This window comes from Sebastes fasciatus, chromosome 18 (genome assembly GCF_043250625.1).
Source record: "Sebastes fasciatus isolate fSebFas1 chromosome 18, fSebFas1.pri, whole genome shotgun sequence".
NCBI classification, from domain to species: domain Eukaryota; kingdom Metazoa; phylum Chordata; class Actinopteri; order Perciformes; family Sebastidae; genus Sebastes; species Sebastes fasciatus.
The window spans coordinates 758536-779302 of NC_133812.1; the positions used below are offsets into that span (position 1 = coordinate 758536).

General features: G+C 43.3%; 1 protein-coding gene across 2 annotated transcripts in view; it reads right to left on the minus strand.

Annotated features, from left to right (window-relative positions):
* The window catches only part of lrfn2b (leucine rich repeat and fibronectin type III domain containing 2b), a 235658-nt gene that overhangs the window by 49322 nt on the left and 165569 nt on the right, over positions 1 to 20767 (minus strand). Inside the window, exons 3-4 of one of the 2 annotated variants that reach the window (XM_074615453.1) lie at positions 18362 to 18471; positions 7396 to 7482 (exon numbers count right to left, since the gene is read on the minus strand). The gene's annotated coding sequence lies outside the window, so the exon portion shown is untranslated. The remainder of the gene's footprint in view (positions 1 to 7395; positions 7483 to 18361; positions 18472 to 20767) is intronic. The other variant, XM_074615454.1, reaches the window with a different exon arrangement.

Here is a 20767-nt window from a genome sequence, read left to right on the forward strand (position 1 = left end):
GGGGGGGGGTTGGTGTTACGCCAGGCTGACACACACAGTGTCTCCATGTGGTGGTCCCCCAGAGGGAGAACATGTCTGCTGCTATGACCTTAACTGCAGAGAAAACAATGACTTGATTTGAAAGAGGCAGTTGCTTATAATATTATATTAGAGTTAGAAGCATCCATGATTTTGGATCTACTCCCACTTTAATTTGTTTTTTTGCTGGTAGTGCAACTCCAGTGTCCTCCTGTTTTCTGCTTATCTTGACAAACTCAGAATAAAGTCAATGTCCACTACAGCCCAACTGCTACTGGATGTTTTAGGCCGATACTGATATTGATATTTGAGAATTCAAAAAAGACTTAGACTTTAGACTTTACACTTTGTCCCTCGGAGTCACTTTTCCGTTGCAGTAAACAATTGCTTAAAATCCCTTAACACTCCGAAGGCCCACCAGCAGACCCGACTTTCAGAGGCTGTAGCTATATGATACTGGCATCATATGAAACCAATCCATTGGTACCAACCATGTCATGTAGCATGTCGGGAAGAACGTTAAATAACGTTATGTTAACATAAGTCAGACTAAATTTTGGCGAGGAAAAACTGGCATGGCAATGTTGAAAGGGGTCCCTTGACCTCTGACCTCCAGATATGTGATGAAAATGGGTTCATGACTCACGGGGCTGACGATACCAAAGAGTCACCTGACTAACTGCTGACGTGACAAAATAAGTCAACGTTACTTTTAGTTTCACACGGGACATGAACACCAGTCTCCTAGTTGAAAGCCCGGGTTAGGGTTCAGACCGGGTTAGGGTTAGGGTTAGGGTTCAGACCGGGTTAAGGTTAGAGTTAGGGTTAAGACCGGGTTAGGGTTAGGGTTAGGGTTCAGACCGGGTTAGGGTTAAGGTTAGGGTTAAGACCAGGTTAGGGTTAGGGTTCAAACCGGGCACGGGTTGTAATCGGGTTAATTTAAACTTTTTTCCTTTCATATACGTCTCTGTGCCGCAGAGCACACATACTGTATGTGGGTGGGTGAAATACTAATTTGAAGAGTTTTTGAGACATGTTTTGAGTTTATTAAATACCTGCAGCGATCCCACTGCAGCTGAGACAATAAGTTCTTCTCCCCATCAGGAGAGACGCACACAGCACAGCAGCTTGACTTCATTGAATATTATTTAAATCTCGTTTTTTATCTCATGTATTTTCACAACTGACATGTAGGGAAGCTTTATTCATTTATTTTCACGACACAACTGTCATTGCATCCCGTCACTGCAACATCAATGAATTTGAGCGGACACCTCTTATAAATACGCTTCAGTTACCCCAAAAAACTAAAACCTGAATGACAGAGGTTGCTACTGGGAAACTAACAAATAAATAAACTGCACACAGAAATAATAATAAAAGGGTCCCTTGGGTTGTAAAAGGAGACCGAGGGAATGTAACTCCCCATAGCCGCCCACTAAATCCACCAGAAATGATAGACCAACACAAAAGGTATCGGACCCAAATGAGATGTAAGTTGGGAGTCACTGAGTGGGGGGCACAGAAGAGAAGTAGAGGCTGGCTAAAGATGTGCACACGCTAAATCAAATCCCCACAAAACCCACAGAATCACTAAACCCAACATAAACCCAGAGAGCCAACTGAAGGTGTTGACCCTCTGCAGACACACAACCAACTGAGCAGCCAACCTGCTGTTACAGCCTCCCAGCCAGGCTGACTATCACCAGCTGAGGGGGATCACAGGTGATGAGCAAGGAGAGAGAGAAACCTGCAGCAGATCCCCACATCTGTCATCATCCCTCTGACCAGAACACCACCAACTCTCAGAAGACGCTTATCATTTCACTGCAACTACGTGTGGCTATTAGTACTCTTTATTCAAGATCACAGAGTGGCTGTATTTCACCTCTTTGATATGAAGAAAATACAAAAAGCCAGAGGAAATGATCTTTTGCATTCAGTAGATATCACCATCACCATCACCATGTGATGCACTCGTCTGTACCTAGTGCTGGGTAGTCTGTCCGAGTACAAGTCTGAGAATAGACGCTGCAAACTTCTCTCTTTGGCCCTAGAAAAGACATACAGTATATACTGACTAAGGATAATTTGTTCTGATGAGAGCAAATTAGAGTGATAATAAGTGGGAGAGGACAGGATGATTTAGTGGGGACAGAGGCTATTAGACATACAGTAGGTCTTATCGCAGGATGTTGAGCTGATATTTTTAAAGGGGAGGTAAGGAAGCCCTCTATCAGCCCATTACAGAGACATTATCTTCTTTTATACTCATACTCTGCAATTTTGACCAATTTATTGGATTTAATTAGAGTTTTAACTCTTAATATCTGCTGAAAATTAGAAGTACAGTACGTGTATGGTATGAGAATATTCAGTATACACTGGTCACACTAGTTAACAGGAACACAGTGGAACATGGTGTGGTATTCGACTGCAGTAAGGCCTTCCTGTCTATTGAACTAATTAATTTATAAAAGAAAAAACTTTCAGTCCATTAATCAAATTCATGCATTAATTGAAAGATCTTTTTTTTTTATCCGGTTTAATCAGGAATCGTATTTGATGGTTACTGTCTATTAAACTTATACATTTGATAGTTTCTTATCTGGTAACAGAGAATGTCTTCAGCTCATCAGTCTTTCATGTAGCACACCGGGGATACTCAAATCAATGCCTGTGTCCTGCCTTTTGGGCCTGAGCGAGGTGTGCTCCATGCCGGCGGGTGGGAGGAGGGACTCTGATCTGCTGCAGCCCCCCCCTGATTCTGAGGGATGATAGTCGGCAGCATGAAGGCCGACATCCGTAACACCAGCTGACAGGCTGCTTATCAGTGAACCAAACACTGCATCGGTCTCAGCAGCAGGAGTGCATGTTGCTGACATTCGCTTGTCACTCGTCTTGCTCTTGAACAGGTATGAAGAGTGACAAGACATCTTAATGTAAAGTAGGTCATAGAAAGCAGCAGTGTTCAACACTACATGTCAATATTACTGGAGCTGTCATGTATCAGAGAAGCCTCAAATCCAGTCCAAGAAACAAGTACTTTGATATTTGTTAATATACTTTTATCATTGTAAAGCCAATCAGCAGAATAGGTGACAAGATAAGATAGAAGTGCCTAGTTCACAAAATTTGCAACATGAGACAACTTTCATTAATAAAAACAAAAGTCTACATCCCACATATGAGAATACAAGCACCCTGCTGTAGTATAGCAAATTTATCTGCAATTTACGAGAGACAAGGCTCGGTGAAACACGACTGCCACCATTTGTGATCTGCGGGTAAACAATACTTTGTTAAATGAAGATTTTAATTACAAAGAATCCTTTCATGAGTAGCTACAGTGGCTTCGTATTCACAACATTTTAATATTGGTCCAATAAATTGGCAAACTGATTATTAGTGTAACTTGATAACAAGACAATATTAATATAAGTTGGACTGTAAAGCCGTCCACACATGATCAGCGCTGGCTGTGCTATTGATTTCCTCTGGAGAGAGAAGTGCTATCCTTGGCGTGGCACACCGCTCAAAATGTCCACTGAGCGCTGCGCTTAGAGTTCAAATGGTTTAAACTTTGACCTTGGTTGCCGCTGACCTTTCAAAACACAACCAATAAGAAAACAGCTGCAAGTGTTGTTGTTGCCTAGAAACAGTGAATGGCGTTCCTTGTGCACTTTTTGATAAGATATTACACCTGCGCTGTGCTTTGCCTCTGCAGGGCTCTGCAGGGCTCTGTGCCCTACCTCACAGTCAAATCAAATCAAATCAAATCAAATCAATTTATTTTTGTATAGCGTCAAATCACAACAGAAGTTATCTCAAGAGCTTCAATGAACTCCATCGACTGAGTCACTGAGTGAAGAGAATAACCTGATCCTTGAGTCCTGGCTTTCAGCATCCCATTCGTCCTGAGTGGGAGATGTAGATGAACTGAAGAAAAGACTTTAGAAAGCTATAGCCAGTAGTGGAGCTGTTCATAAGAGAATGCAGCTCAATACTGGGAAGGTGTGCCAGAGATTGCGTACACTTGGTGTGGTACGTTCAAATCCTCACATTACCCGTGAAACATAATCAGGAGGATTGCAGCCTGGGAACGCTCTGAATTTCATGGGCAATTCTCAGATTGATCCACTCAGCTGAAATTGCTGCCCAGGCTCTTTAGGGATAAGAGGACTCGACAGAAAGAATGGGACTGAAGAAGTACATGAAATCCTGTCCGTAGGAAATTTAATTGCCCTGAGAGAACACGCACAGCTCTGCTCTGAACCCTCCTCTGTGGCTTTTAAGACTTCTATAGGGCTGAAAGAGCAGTGTGGTGAGAGGTTAAGAGGTTTAACCTTTAAAAGAATACTTGTCCAGTCATTATTTGCACCATGTATGGATTCCTGTAAAGAGGGATTTTAGGTTAAATTCAGAAAAGACAACATCTAAAACAGGAAAGTCATTTCATCAGATTCGTCTGTGACATCCGTGTCTGTCTCCGTTATAAATTGACTCTTTTTTACGACACACTTTTTAGATCTTGGTTGTTTGTAACTAAACCTTAAACCGGATCAAATGCTTCAGTCATATGATACCTGGATTTGAAATTTGAAGTTATCAGAGTGATGGCCTGTGTGAAACCACAAACTACATCAGCACAAACCTCCCGGAGCTGATCTCCACAGCGGGCCCAGTCTTTGGACCTGTATCTATAGGTTCTGACCCTGTGAATGTGTCAGCTCTAGCCAGACTATCTGACCCTGTGAATGTGTCAGCTCTAGCCAGACTATCTGACCCTGTGAATGTGTCAGCTCTAGCCAGACTATCTGACCCTGTCATCACACTATCTACCACATTACTTCTTCGGCTCGCCTCAGCACGAACGTAATATCTCAAATCTGAGCTAAATTCATAATTTCTCTACACATTACCAGCTTTGTTACCTGTAAGTTATCTTTTCTCCTGACTGGTTGGAAAAATGGAACCCAGGGAGGCCTCAACAAGTTCACTCATCACTCACTCATCACTCACTCATCTTCAACCTCTTATCTGGGGTCGGGTCGTGGGGGCAACAGCTCCAGCAGAGAACCCCAAACTTCCCTTCCCCGGGCCACATTAACCAGCTCTGACTGGGGGATCCTGAGGTGTTCCCAGGCCAGTGTGGAGATATAATCTCTCCACCTAGTCCTGGGTCTTCCCCGTGGTCTCCTCCCAGCTGGTCGTGCCTGGAACACCTGCCCAGGGGGCATCCTTACTAGATGCCCGAACCACCTCAGCTGGCTCCTTTCAACGCAAAGGAGTAGCGGCTCTACTCCGAGTCCCTCACGGATGACTGAGCTTCTCACCCTATCTCTAAGGGAGACGCCAGCCACCCTCCTGAGGAAATCTCATTTCAGACGCTTGTACCCGCGATCCAGTTCTTTGGGTCATGACCCAGCCCTCATGACCAGAGGTGAGAGTAGGAACGAAGACCGACCGGTAGATATAAAGATAAGATAGATAAGTACCCCGAGGTACTTGAACTCCTTCACTCCACAACAAGTTCAATTCAATTATTTTATCTTTTTTTATTTCTTCTTTTCTCCATGTAGAAATAAGTCTCCTCTAATAAACTGTACACAAGCAATATAGACAAGAAGTATATTTTTTTAAATGAATGAATGGATGAATTTAAATCACAATTGTAATATTGTTCAGAAGAATCACAATAAGATATTGACTGTCTCTACATCTCTACATAAAGTCCTTTATGCGTTGTGATTTTTAAAAGACACCTCCAGTGAATGTGTGCTGCATTCAGCTCTTTTATTTGACCGTGTTGCTCTCCGAAGCCTCCTGTCCCACCTGGTTGCTACAGATTGATTTGCTGTTTGAGGGCTGGAGGGTGATGCATGGCTGCCCTCTGTGGATGAAAGAGGCATCTGCTGTCAGTGCCTTTAAAGTCAAGCATCTGTCATTCCTAAAGACAGCTTTGGATTAGCTTGAAGAATGAAGCCTCCACAGCTCCCACCGCTCTGATAGATCCTGGCTCTGAACACGTGTATCAGCTGCTCCTGGTTCACTGCTCAAATCTATTCTCATATGAATTGTCTTCATTTCTATTGATTCCACTCTTACTTGCACATGTTTTAGTAATATGTAAATACAGCAGCAGTGAGTGCATTTAAACATTTAAGATAAGTACATTTAGTTGGTCGTGGAGGCGAAGAATCCACTCTACACACTGTATTTGGATGGAAGTGAAGACTTATGCAAGTAGCTCTATATCTCAGGAGCACTGCTTGGTGATATTGAGAAAGTTTTTCATCTTCTGACATGAGCAGGAGGCTTGTTACAAACATTGATTTATATATAAGGTGGTCTTTGTTTGTACTGCTCTGTATCAGCCTGAGTTACTACTTCCCTTTTCCCTCACAGCCTTTTTTACTGCAGCTGTTTCAATATGTGAATCCTTAAAAGGATGTAGTCGGCCTCAGCAATCAGTAATTTATCTCTTCCATCCATCCTGTGGTCAGCTCTGCCAATCACAAGGAGAGCACCGAGGGTCAATCCCAGCTCAGCAGGCTCGGTCCAACAAAAAAAAAGTGGATTATGGTCTACTGTCTGATTCATATCATATACTATAAAAACGAGAAAACAAACAGGATCAAATCTATAAAGTTCAGGCAAATTCAAGAAATCATCTCAATAATTCCGCTTTTCCTGGCATTGGATTTGGATTAGTGTTTACCAGTGTTGTAGTAAATACCACCTAAACTGAGACCAAGAAGGTGTAATTCCACCATTTGGCCAATATGAAGATTTTCTTCAAAGCCCCGCAATCTTCCTGGGGGGGTCACAGCAGCCTCGAGCATCCTCTAGCGGCCTCTAGCGGCCTCTAGCGGCCTCGAGCGGCCTCTCTCCGCTTGAATAAACACTGTAAAATGTAAAAACTCCTTGTCCATGACACTCTCTGCACTGCACTGGGATGCTGTTTCCGCTGTTGGAATCGTAACACAAGCGAAGAGAACAAGGACGTTTATAGCTACCAAAGCTGAAGCAGTTCTTCTACGTCACTGTGACATCACCGGTTTACAACAGAACAACAGAATTTGCAACAGAATTTGCAGCTGTAGAACTGCAGCTTTCTCGGTCAATATACAGCAGCAGCACGCACTGATTCATTTATTGCTTCAATGGACTACATTTACCATCAACACTGATCGGACATCCACATAAACAATGGTGAATTTGTCTTTAAGGGCTGCTACTGTAGGCAGACTCGAGACAGTCATGTTGGACTACAGTCTCTCCCCAGGTACCTCCTCATCACTGTGTGTTGTTTAGTTGTATTACAGTTGGGTTCACAGAGTGTGTGTTCGTCTCTGTGTGTCTGGCAGTCCTTACCTACACCGTGCTGTCTCTCTGCCATAGGTTCACTGACGGGCTCACACCTCCACGCCTCTCCCTCCCACACCAACAGAACCAGAGGACCTGGAGAACACGAGATGACAGCACACCTTCAGCTCAGATGTTGAGCTCTGTCACAGAAGCCAGAGTCACCGTCAGACATGCGCTATAACAAGCACCCTGCACGCACTCATACATTAAGCACCACACCAGTGTTTCACAGGGTTTAGTGCATTTAGTTCACATTGATTCACAAAACAAATGAACACTTTTTAAAGTATATCAAAGTGATTTAGAATTTGAAAGGAATAGTTCATGACTAACTCCTGACTACGTAACACACAGACATGAGATCCATATCAGTCTTCTCCTATCAGATACATATCATAACTAACAGCACATGCCTGCTTTTATTGTTGTCTAAGTTACTTTATTGTTATTGTCGATGGGCCCGGCCGTGGCTCAGAGGTAGAGCGGGTCACCCACCAATCGGAAGGTTGGCGGTTCGATCCCCGGCTCCTCCGATCACATGTCAAAGTGTCCAAGATACTGAACCTCAAACTGCTCCTGAAGGCTGAGCGTGTGTGTGAATGAGTATTTAGATCAGATCCTGATGGGCAGGTTGGCTCCTTGTATGGCAGCCTCTGATATCAGTGTGTGCATGTGTGAATGCTGACATGTAGTGTAAAGAGCTCTAGTGGTCAGAAGACTAGAAAGGAACTTTATAAATGCAGGTCCATTTACTGTATGTGGCAATGGTTGCAGTGGCATGTGAGGCCAGTGTACACTCAAAATGTGTGCTATTATGAAAGAAACTAGAGCCAAATGACCCATATGCACACACTGGAAGAGCTTCGGTCAGTGTGTCCTTGAGCGAGACACTGATATATATATACTGGAAAAACAAAGTTTGGAAACTTGTGTTTGGTGGATTATTTCTCTATTGTTACAATGCTAATGGTCATTGTATTTTACATGGTTGGAAAGCCTGTTTATTTACCTTCGCAATGATGTCCAACTTGTAAGGATCATGCATTTGTGGGATGAGCAGCACAGCTGATTATGTGGGTAGCGACCAAGAAAAATTTGCCAAAATGCTCTGCCAATGGTAAACAGTGTATTCTCATAAGGCTGCCAGGAAGCCTGCAATGACTGCCCTTCACCGTCAGGCCCGTTTGCACTGGTGTCGACAACACAGACAATGGAACCTGAACATGTGGGGGAATGTCATTTTCAGTGATGAGTCCAGGTTCTGTCTGCGAAAGTTGGATGGCAGGGTCAAAGTATGGAGACGACGTGGAGAACGCTACGCTGATTGTAGCACCGATGGAGTAACAGCTTTTGGTGGAGGCTGTGTCATGGTGTGGGGCGGCATCTCCCTCTCTGGCAAAACAAGGCTTTTCATCATTGAAGGCCATCTCAATGCAGGGAGATATCGGGATGAGATTCTGCAGCCAGTGGCGATCCCATATCTCCACAATCTGGCACCTAACTTCATCCTCCAAGAAACAACGCTCACCCCCACAGAGCCAGGGTTATCACAGACTACCTCCACAATGTGGGAGTAGAGAGAATGGAACGGCCTGCCAAGAGTCCACACCTCAACCTAATTCAACACTTGTGGGATCAGCTTGGGCGTGCTGTACGTGTTAGAGTGACCAACACAACCACGCTGGCTGACCTGCAACGAATCCTGGTTGAGGAATGGAACGCCATCCCACAACAACGTGTGACCAGGTTGGTGACCAGCATGAGGAGGAGATGCCAGGCTGTTGTGGCTGCGTATGGATCTTCCACCGCTACTGAGGCTCCTGACGGTACCTGTATCTGACTTAATCAATGTAATTTCTGTTGTCATTGATGCCGGCTCTGTTCTGCACCCAGGGGGGTCTTTGCTGCTGCTCTCCCTGTCTTTGGCTTTCCATGTATGCACATGGAAGGGCAAGGAGGTGTGCTCTCCTTGCCTTATGCTACCACGTAGGCACGTGGATCCACGTAGGCGCGTGGATGGGCAGGGAGGTAAAGGATCTGCTACTGACGGCTTGGTGCCAGATACCACAGCAGACCTTCAGAGGTCTAGTGGAGTCCATGCCTCCACGGGTCAGGGCTGTTTTAGCGGCAAAAGGGGGACCTACTGAATATTAGGCAGGTGGTCATCATGTTATGGCTGATCGGTGTATATATATAGTATATACTATATATAATTTACATACACAGGCACGCACGCACGCACGCACGCACGCACGCACGCACGCACGCACGCACGCACACACACACACACACACACACACACACACACACACACACACACACACACACACACACACTGTATACACCACTGCTTGTTAAGCTAACTGCATTGAGCGTGGGGTCTCTGATCGGCACTAGTGTGTCTGTACAGATAGAGAATCATGTCTAGAGAGACTTTAGTGCGACACACCTGCAGCACTGACTGACTGACTGACTGACACACACACACATGACAAGCAAATACTCATTAATGCACATGCACACACACATACATCACTCTGCTCCATCACACACTATACACACGAGAGGAAATAATGTGAAAGTGGAATTAGATGTTGAGCTCAGATAGCTTCCTGTCCAGTTCTGATTAATAGAGTAACAGCCACCTCCAGTACAGGACCCCCCCACCCCTCTTGAGATCAGTTACTAGAACACCATTGTCACTGTAACTAGTCTCAGTGGACGTTCTACAGGGACGGAGATGAATGGTAATGACCTTTGGTTCTCGCTCTGCTGACATTTACAGCTAATTTACACATTTTACGTCGGAGCGGTTTAGCTCATGTTCCTATTCAGAGTGAATGACTGTGTTAGACTGAGCTCCAGCTCCAACAGGAGGAGCGTTGTTAGTGGTGGAGTGGTTGTTGAGGAGGTGGATATAGGCTACTGCTAGGTAGATAGGTAGGTTAGCGAGGAGGCAGTGGGTATACTCTCCTATTGTCTGATAGGTGAGTATACTGTAAACCGCCAGAGGAAGGGGTATACCCTGTATACCTGTGTATACCTTCCACTACACCTGTCATGGTCTGGCTGTGCCAGAGGACATTGGACTTGTTTCCTTTTTGTTTAGATCTTGTTTTGCTCCCTTTAGTCTATTAGTTCTGTATTAGTGGTTTGGTTTTCTTGGATTTGGGTTTTCTGTTATTTTGTCTGCATCGTAGTGTTTCCTGTTTTAGTTTGAAATTCACTCTTGTGTCTTGTCTGGTTTTACTTCCTACCTTTGTTTGTTTTCCCGCCTTTTTTGATTGTCTGCCCCGCCCTGATTTGTTCCACCTGTGTCTCATCACCCTCTTGTATTTAAGCCTGTGTGTTCCCCTCTGTCTTTGTCAGTTTGTTTGTTGTTCCTGCATGGTTTACCTTGTCTCTCGTTTTACTCTTCACTCCTGCCATGTTTCTAGTGTTCCTCTTGCCTGTGTTCCTAGTGTTCCTCCTGCCTGTGTTTCGCGTGTCTTCTGGTTAGTAGTTTGGTTTTGTCCTCAGTTTGTTTTTTTGGTGTGTTTCATTTGTACCCTGTTGTTTTCTCGGATCTGGACTCTGGTTTTGGTTTTTGTCAACTTTGTTTTGTTGCCTCAGCTTTGGATATTAAAAGCTTGTCTTTGTTGAATTCATTTGCCTGCTTGGTCTCTCTGCGTTTGGGTCCACCTTTTAAAACTATAACCGTGACAACACCACTGCTTGTTGTTAATTGTGATGTCTGATCTGTTTCCAACCCAACCGTTGAACCATCTGACCGATGAATGCCCTCAGAAGGGATTTGCTATAATATTTCCTCTGGCTTGAGAAGAGAGCAGCCTGTTGCAAATAGTGACTGGCAGAAGAAGCTGATGAGATGCACCAACACTGAGTCCTGATTCCACATATCCTACAGTATCTGGTATTAGTTTCTGTCACATCAAAACCTGCTATATCACATGTGAGGGTTCCGATAGAAATGTGTGTGAGTCATTTTATAGTTTTGAGCTAGTGGTGCTGAGAAAAGACACTCCGATAAATCTTTAACTCGGTAAAGGTAGAAAACACTGCTGTCACTTAAAGGATAACTTTGGTATTTTTCAAACTGGACCCTATTTTCCCAGGTTTTTGTGTCTAAGTGACTAACGGGGACACCACTGTTTGAAACTGGTCCAGTATTGAGAGAGAACGCTGCAGCCACCAGCTGCTAAACGAGCTGTAATGTAATCATTAAAGGCAACCTGGTACCACCAGTTAGTCCACTAAAAGTGCTTGTCTCTCTTTGCCACTGACAGGCTCAGATTGTTATTATCAGTGTCTGACAACATGATGGACAGAACCCTACAGAGAAATAAAACCTTTTTTGACCTTTCTCCTGATCCATCTGTTTGTTATTGAGTCTTGCTCAAGGAGAAGTCTGGTTGTGAAATCTTGCGTTGCATCCACATTGTAGAAATCATCTAAACATTCAGCCATGACATTGAAAGTCTTCTAGATACCACTAAGCTAAGCTCTCTGTACTCCAACACAACAGACTCATCTCTCCTCTCCCACTCATATTTCCACCGTTGTTTTCTGGCAACAAGTCACATGACACAATGACAAACAGAAAGTGAAAGGTCAGAAAAAGGTTTAATTTCTCTGTAAGGTCCTTTCCATAATGTTGTCAGACACTGATAATACCAATCTGAGCCTGTCGGTGGCAACAACAAGAACTTTTAGTGGACGTGAACTGGTGGTGCCAGGTTGTCCTTAATGATTACATCACAGCTGGTTTAGCAGCTGCCGTCTGCAGCGTTCTCCCTCAATACTGGACCAGTTTCAGAAACTGTTCCTGACCGTCAGTCAGGATCCAGGTAAAAAATCCAGGTGAAAAATACCGAAGTCATCCTTTAAAGTATTGTGTACAGGCCTGCTGTTATCCAGCTACACTTGTTAAACATGCATGAGAGCAACCGAGCGTGAAATGAGATCAGTTCCTGTGTGGGATCTGATCTGAGCCCAGTGTCCACTGAAGCATGAGAATCACACACTTAAAGCTACAGTAAAACGACCTCAAAGCTCCAACCTGGGTGATACCCATATTTATCCTGTTCACCAACTTTAGTCTACTTTTGGTCTGGGTCTGTATTTCCTGGTTTGGGCCCCTTACTTCTGATGAATCAAGATCTTATGGCAAACCAAATGATATTTTAGACCGTACTGGATACAGCGTTGGAGGCGGGGCCCCGTTCATTCCTATGAGAGTGTCACAGTGGAGCATGGAGCCTAAATGGCTCCACTTCCGTCTGGAAAAGTACCCGGTCCTCCAGTGATCTTCCTCATCCATTGGTCCCACAGAGCAGGAGCAGTAGCGTCCGCCCGGTCACATGACTCAGTCACGGGGTCACACCGTCACGCTGTCGTCACGACTTGCTAACTCCTCCTCCCGGCCCTCGCTCCTTTAACTCCTCCTCCTCCCGGCACTCGCTCCTTTAACTCCTCCTCCCGGCCCTCGCTCCATTAACTCCTCCTCCCAGCCCTTGCTCCTTTAACTCCTCCTCCTCCCGGCCCTCGCTCCTTTAACTCCTCCTCCTCCCAGCCCTCGCTCCTTTAACTCTTCCTCCCATCCCTCGCTCCTTTAATATCAATAATCCATTCTATAACATCCATGATAAAACAAATAAGAACATTTGTTGTGGTTTTACTGAGCTCCATGTAGGTTACTATACATGTCCACTGACTTGGATTCCCACATCCAGTTTAAATTAAAATTTAGGAGCAAGGTTTTGTGGTTGTACGAGGCTCTAAATATATAGATAAATGTACAAATAATGACATAGTTCCTGTTTATAGAAATGGTAATAATTCAACTAAATGCAACTAACTAGAATTACTGCTTTGCCGTTGTATGCCTCCACCAACCGTCAAATGTCATCACTTCATCAGTTTATCCTACAAGACATTGGTGTGAAATTGTCATAACACCATATGAATTCTTGATTTATGGCCAAAAATGGCCCAATGACCTTGACCTTTGAGCACCAAATTTAAATCAGTTCATCCTTGAGTCCAAGTGGACGTTTGTGCTAAGTTTTGAAGAAATTCCCTCCAGGTGTTCCTGAGATATTGCGTCCATGAGAATGGGACGGACGGACAGACGAACGGACAACCAGAACACATTATGCCTAAATTCATAATGCATAAAAAAAACACCACTTCAATTTTTCAAGTTAAAAAATGACAACCAGTCTCACTTAGATATTGAATTGATGCCATTAAGATTGATGATTGACCCTGTAATACCTGGCACTAGAAAATGCAATTACCTACTGTATACATATACCAATATACTCATAAACTAATATAAAGATTGCACCTTAAACACCTTTTCATTGTCATAACACACCGGTGTTTATCTGTTACTTGTGGTAAAAGTCCAGAGAATCCATTTCAGAGGATAAAAGGCCTACAATCCTACAAATCACTGTGTGGAGTCCGAGTGGAGGTGCAGACACAGGAGGAAGCAACGCTCTCTGTACGGATGTTAATACAGTCTGCGCTGTGTGAGGGAGCTGCTCCCACAGATGAAGCTAGTCCGTCCTGACAGAAACCAAAATGTTTAATAACCTACTTTCCATGATTACACCACCTGCAAAATTCATCAGCTTTAGCTTATCAAGATGAAAGATTCAAATAGGCTTTCAGTTATACTGTATGTCTTGTTGAACAATGTTCAGCTCAGGGCTCAGCTCCCGAATACAAGGGGGAGATAGAGGCGCATCCTTTTTCATGCTTCTTTTATTGATCTGTGATGAGTAATAAACAGAAGTTAAGGTGCAGGGCCTCTCTAATATTCAGAATAAATACCCTGATTATAACATACCCTCTTTAATGTTTCACCTCACATTCATCCCACTCTGAGGAGGATGATAAAACATCCTCCTCTCCTTAAAAACAACAACAAAAAATCTTCCTGTATCTCATTTCCTCTCCCCACATTTGGTCCTTGAATGCACCACATAACAATGAAAGATTTAGCAGTAGGTAAGAGGCCCTTGTTTTTCTCCCCTCTTGAATTATTGCCTGCTCTAATACACATTCCACACTCACGCCTCACATTTATACTCTATCTGTATATTCAGCTCGTTTCCTCTGCATAATATTTCAACTAATGTGAAACTAATGGAAGCATTCTTCTTGAAGCAAGACATGCTTCCTGTTAAATGGTCAGTGGGCGTTACGTACTGTCCAGTCACGGTCGGTCTGCAGGGGCCAAAACAGAGCTAAGTAGGACTTTAAGGCCTCAGCATTGGGTAGTGGTCTTCAGTACTTATTGGTGCAGACCAAAACGTGTCCATAGCACTGAATATAGAAAACTGTTAAGTGCAAAAACTGCCAATGAATAGTTATTCAGCCACTTAGGGTCCTGTCTTACACCTGGTGCAAAGCGGCGCTCAACGCAGCGCAGCTGTCATCGCTAGTTTCAGACCGACACAGTTGTCATATTCATGCCCAGCGCCCACGTTGTGTAAGTAGCAGATGTACTGGCGTCCATCTGTGCACCCATGGGTGTGTTGGTCTTAAAATGAGGTGTGGTCAGGTGCATTGTTGGTGCATTGCTGTCTTGAGGCAGCACCCCCGTGTTGCACCCCATCCACCCCCCCGACCTGCACTCCTTTACTCTCTGACTCAATTCACATTGGGAAAACTACTTTCTGCATTGGTACTGAATATAACTGTGAGGTGTATAACTGTCCAATAGGGATGTGATTACTAAGGATATTGGACTAAGTGCTACTATTTAGTAGGTTTGAGGAGAATTCTGATGCAACACAGCAACAACACAACATGAAAAGAGAAAAGTGTGCATGTGCCGACCGTGCATGCAGCCTGTTGCAGATGCTCCTGCTCGTTTTCCCACTGCTCAAACACAGGAATGCATTCAGTACTAGACTCATTCCACCGAGATGCACCACAGAGCGCCACAGGTAGTCACTCCTGCCTGAGGACATCCAACTTTACAACTCCTTCCTCTGGGTGTCAACAGACTGGACCCGGACCTGTTGCCCACGTCGGCTGCTACTAACCCGTCATGTCTTATTATTCTGAGGTGCAATACTGACTTAACTCAACTGTATAATCATTTGTGCAATAATTCAACTGTGCAATACCCTGGCATTAATACTGGATTTGTACTGTACATTTCAAGAAATATTCTTATTTAATTAATATTTATACCATTCTTGCATTGTGGTTATATGTATGTTATATATCGTATGTCTTTAATGCACATATTTGTACATATTTCTTATATTCTCATTTCTTATTTTCATTATTTAATTACATTTCTCTGCGTATATTGTGTTATACTGTATATTGTAGCATTATGTACATAATTTAGATGTTACATACTCCTTTATTTCTATTTTCTTACATTTCTTTCTATCTGTATGAGAGCAACTGTAATGTCCCAGTTTCTCCAGGGGATCAATAAAGTATTGCTGATTTCCGATTTAGGAATCTGCTCAACACTGTCAGAAACTTCAGTTATCAGTATCCTTGAGAGAGACAGCTCTGTGTTTCATACAGCACAGTAAATAGCTGACTCCTACAATACAGTTTAAAAAACAAAGCTCCTGTGTGGCTCCCAAAGTTAAATGACCTCATTTTCAAGGAAAAAAGCAATAAAAATCAATATGGAAGTAAAAAAAAAAACATTCAATATCAAACTACGATCACTTCTCATTTAACAGAACAAAGATGTTTTTTGGATGCAATGCTAAGCTTCAGTCATTTAACAATGACTTCTAAGATGGGTCCTTTCTCTCTTTGAAAGGGGACATTCCTGTTTTCTTTTGTGCTGCTTGTCCCCAACATGTTAGCCTGAGGAGACAATTCAGAGCTGACATTTTGGGGTCAGCGTGCAAATTTCCAGAGAAAAGAGCTCTGAAAAGTTGATTTTCAAGTGTGCTTCCTGTGGTCGGGCCCCTGTTAAAATATTCATCTGAAATAAAAGCCGATCCCCATTGATCTGCTCCCAAGCAGCCACATTATACACACTCTTCCAGCCTAAATAATAGAAATAAAAGCCAAATTAAAACCGGCAGTAGGATCCACATTCTTGGTTGTATATTCTTTTAGTACCACATTTATCACATGGTGCATGATAAGATGAATAGAGTAAAGTCTTTGGTGATTAGACTCCATCGTGACGTAGTATAGTAAAGTGGGTAGTGATGCCGTGGTGAGATTAGGATATATTTCCCCTCAAAAGAAGAAAATACTACACAAATACCTTCCCCTACTGCAGCGGTGGATTTCTAAGCATTGAGCATTTGAGTGTTTTACAGATATTTGTCGGGACTCGGGACACCCAGCTTGAAACCGGGACGTCTGGTCACCGTATATTAGTTTGATATATCAGTAATACAGCGGGCTAACGCTAACGCTAGCTAATGTTAGTTAGCATGATGTGTTTGTTTGCCAGATGATATTTCTGTTTGTCAGCAGAATTAGCTAGTCTAGCATACTGTAACATCTTGGTTTTGGTTTAGGGTGGTTTTGACCTGAAAACCGTGAAGAGGGTCGTCTACAAGTACTGAATCTGAGTGAGAAAAAGGTTCGGATGTGACACGCTGAACATTTACGTTGTAGATCGATCCGATGACTTTGAACTGTGCCGGTTCTTGCCATGAAGGATCTAGACATGTTTCATGTAGACATGTTGTCTCTCTCTGGATATTGGAGCAGGTGGATCACAGCAACAATATGATTGGCTTAGAGAGAAATCAATAATAACTACCAATAGTCATAGTCCTTAAAACCTTAACAAATGTGTTGTCGCAGGTTAGATTTTCCAAATTACCAAAATAACAGCTTAGAGGAGCTACATTAGCATTAGCGACGTTTGCGTCCACTATGCCTTGTAACCGAACGTTATAGCGTTAGTTCCTTCAAACAATGTGATAAAACACAATACAAACTAACGTTAGCTAGACAGTCGACTTAACCTGGGCTGTATCTGGTCTACGTACCTTGTGTTTAGAGTGCATGGAGACATTAAATCTAATCTGAATGCTAAATCCTACTGAGAACATAGTAGGGGTGCACTCTGGTGGTCGACAACAAAAAAACAACAAAAATCAGCCAAAAAAAAAAAAATTCTTCCACCTTTTTCGAACTTAAAAAAATCGGCCTCATTTTTTTTTAGACTTGTTTTCAGACAGACTCAGACTTCAGACTGTTTCATAGACAAAAAAAAAGTAATTTAGAAATATTATCATGGCATTCCACCTGTTCTTAAGTCATAAACACAGGAGAGAAAATAGTTTAGATCAGACTTAAAAAATGGATTACCAGAAAAAAGAAATTCTTGCTTGCATTTCAGGGCTTCCGTACAATTACAATAGTGTCTCTACCGTTGTACCTGTGTAACTCAGCCGAGCTAACCAACCTGGTGATGTCACAGGTTAGAGTACTGCAACATGGCGGCGCTCCAGCCATGAAAGATGAAACAAAGCTTCTTTTTTCTTTTTAATGCTGACATTTGTCATGTTTGTTATATAATTGTTCATCAGAGTGGAAATCCATTTAGTAAACCAGCTAAACTTGGTTGACTGTTTCACTTCCACTTTAAAAAAACGCTATCCAGTGTTTTGCAGAAGAGTCTAGCGTCGGTCTGCCTGGTGATACGGCTGAGATACCTCCTCCACATCAACACTTGTACATCAATATTTTGAGCTGGTTTCACGGACACAGTCATACCTGAGAGTTTTTCAAAGACACAGACTTCTTAAAATCACTGTTTTCAATAGTGCAACCTTTTAGTTGCAGGCGCTTAATCTATATCTGCCAGCCCTTGTTTTAAAACCCTAACAGCCTGCCCTTTCTTCATCTTCAGCTCTGACATTTGGTGAATTCCTTGATGGCTTTATGTGCTCTTTACAGTCACATAGATGTCTTTGCAGGAAACAAAGCAGAAAATGTATGAAATACTCACAGTGAATAGGGTGAGGATTATGAGGTGGAAGAACCATCTGAGGTCAGGACTCCATCTTCACACCTTTGCAGTGCCTGGGGCTCCGAACACATCCTCATCATCACGACCTCCTGTGGGAAGACAGACAGAGTACACTTAAGCAGTCAATCACTGTGTACGCACTCGTCTGACAGACTCCAAACTATGCTGAAGCCGTGGTTGCATCACTTTTCAGAGCATTCCACCAACTTCTGTCTGTCTGATGACACTGTACATCAATCTCTAGAACCTTCAGCCACAGACTGAAATGACAGTGGGGCAGCTAAGAGCACATTTTGGTGGAATTGTTCACTTTGTGAAACACTAAATGTCATCAAACTGCAGAGCGATAGCTTGGAACTTTTGCTGTAGAAGCTAGTGAGATGGTAAGTATGGTAGGGTTCAGATTGCTGGTTACAGTTTGGATCCGGTTCTCATATGGCAAAATACGAAGCTTCAGCGCTTACAAAACCCTTACAAAACCCTTACAAAACCTTTACAAAACCCTTACAAAACATTTTAGCTCTCCTTCACTTTTATTAGTACAGAGAAATGTACAAAACTTTAGCGTTAGTTTGCAGGTAATGATAGCAACCTTCTCATTTGTGGCCGTCACTGAACACTGCTTTCACTGGTTAAAATGACAAACGTCCCATCAGCTGTATGTTTGTTCTGTAAGGTACCTGACCAAAGGCCAGAATGAAACGTTTGACTCTTGTCAAACGTTTCATTCTTAGGATCTTAGGATTCTATTATCCTAATACAACACTCACATCATATTTGTATATTAAGGGAGTTGGCCACCATAATTGTTACACCAACTATACTGGTGGTGAAGTGATACTTTCATGGAGGAGCCTTATACACTGCAAGGAAATGGGGAACAAAATCCACAGTCCTCGCTCTGTGCCTTCCCAGTTCCAGCTGAAGCTAATATGAGGCTTCATCAGTCTGACTTAGCCAAAAGAAAAATTCTCTCTTTGCGTTTCCTCAGACAGTGTGCATGCTGGAGGAATATGTCCTATTAGCTGCATAGCAGGGAGAAAACACAGACAGCAAACCCACGTGAATAGGACAAAGATACCAGTTCGATTTGTCTAACTCAGACTGTATGAGTCTGATATTAGCTTCAACTAAACTTGCATAGAGGGCCATCTCTTCCTCCGAGTTGGACTAAGGTATGACTTCACAGAGAGTTGAGGGGGAATGATTGGAGGAGGAATGATTGCAGTAACCCATAAGTCTTTGAAAGCACACATGGCATGTAAGCATAGAATTTAGACCAATCCTTTCACATGCTCTCTGCAAGCTGCTGTGTGTACTTGAATGTCTGTGAGGTTTTTGAGATCTACCTGTATACATTGTGATCATTTTGTGTAGCATTTTGGGAGATCTATTAGCAGCAAAGGAATGTACTGTAATATTCACATGTTTTCATTAGTGTATAATCACCTGGAACTAAGAGTCATTGTGTTTTCGTTAGCTCCTCGTAGTTCTCCGACACGCTTGTGAAACTGCAGAGTGCTAAACCGTGGTACCGCCAGCATTAACACTACTTTCTACTGTTGGCTGAGCAGTGTGTCTGCTGCTCTACAGTCACACTGGGTCTACTGTTGGCTGAGCAGTGTGTCTGCTGCTCTACAGTCACACTGGGCTTCACATTGCTACAGACAGACACAGTGACATGTGGCCAGTCCTACCAGCCTCCCCGGAGCAGCTGGAGGTTAAGTGCTCTGTTGGAGGTGTTGATGGTTGTTGGATGGGAGAGGGAGAGAGTGTTAGTCATTATCACTGTTCTCACACACACACACACACACACACACACACACACACACACACACACACACACACACACACTGGCAGCCTCCCAGTTATTAGCCCAGCGCGCTGACCTTTAGGCTGCTCCCACAGGAGGAAAAAAAGGAAAAAGATCCCTTCAATATCAAAGAGGTTTCTCCCCGACCGGCACGTGCACACACATGCATTATAGAGGAAGTCATTTCCTGTTGTTGTTTTCACTTTGCATATTCTCACTGAATGTTTTATTCATTTCCTGTCATGTAGATGAAGTTAATGAAAGGAGAGACAGGATCTGAACTCATCATGTTTTATGGATCAGAGACACAATGAGGTCTGAGCCTCCTCGCTGCCTGTTTTTCTCCCAATTAGCCGAGTGGCTGACACCGCCCGGCCGGACCGCTGCAGCTGATGGAGATCGATACGAGGCGTGAGAGAGACACCTGTGGGACTTTTCTTCTTTGGCGTGTCAGAGCCATCTCTCTGCGCTGCATCACACAGCTATCTTAACGCTATTATTAACTTCTTGCATGTTTTTTTTCCCATGGTTCAATCAAAACAGTCTTTCACTTACTGTTCCCCACAGAGGCC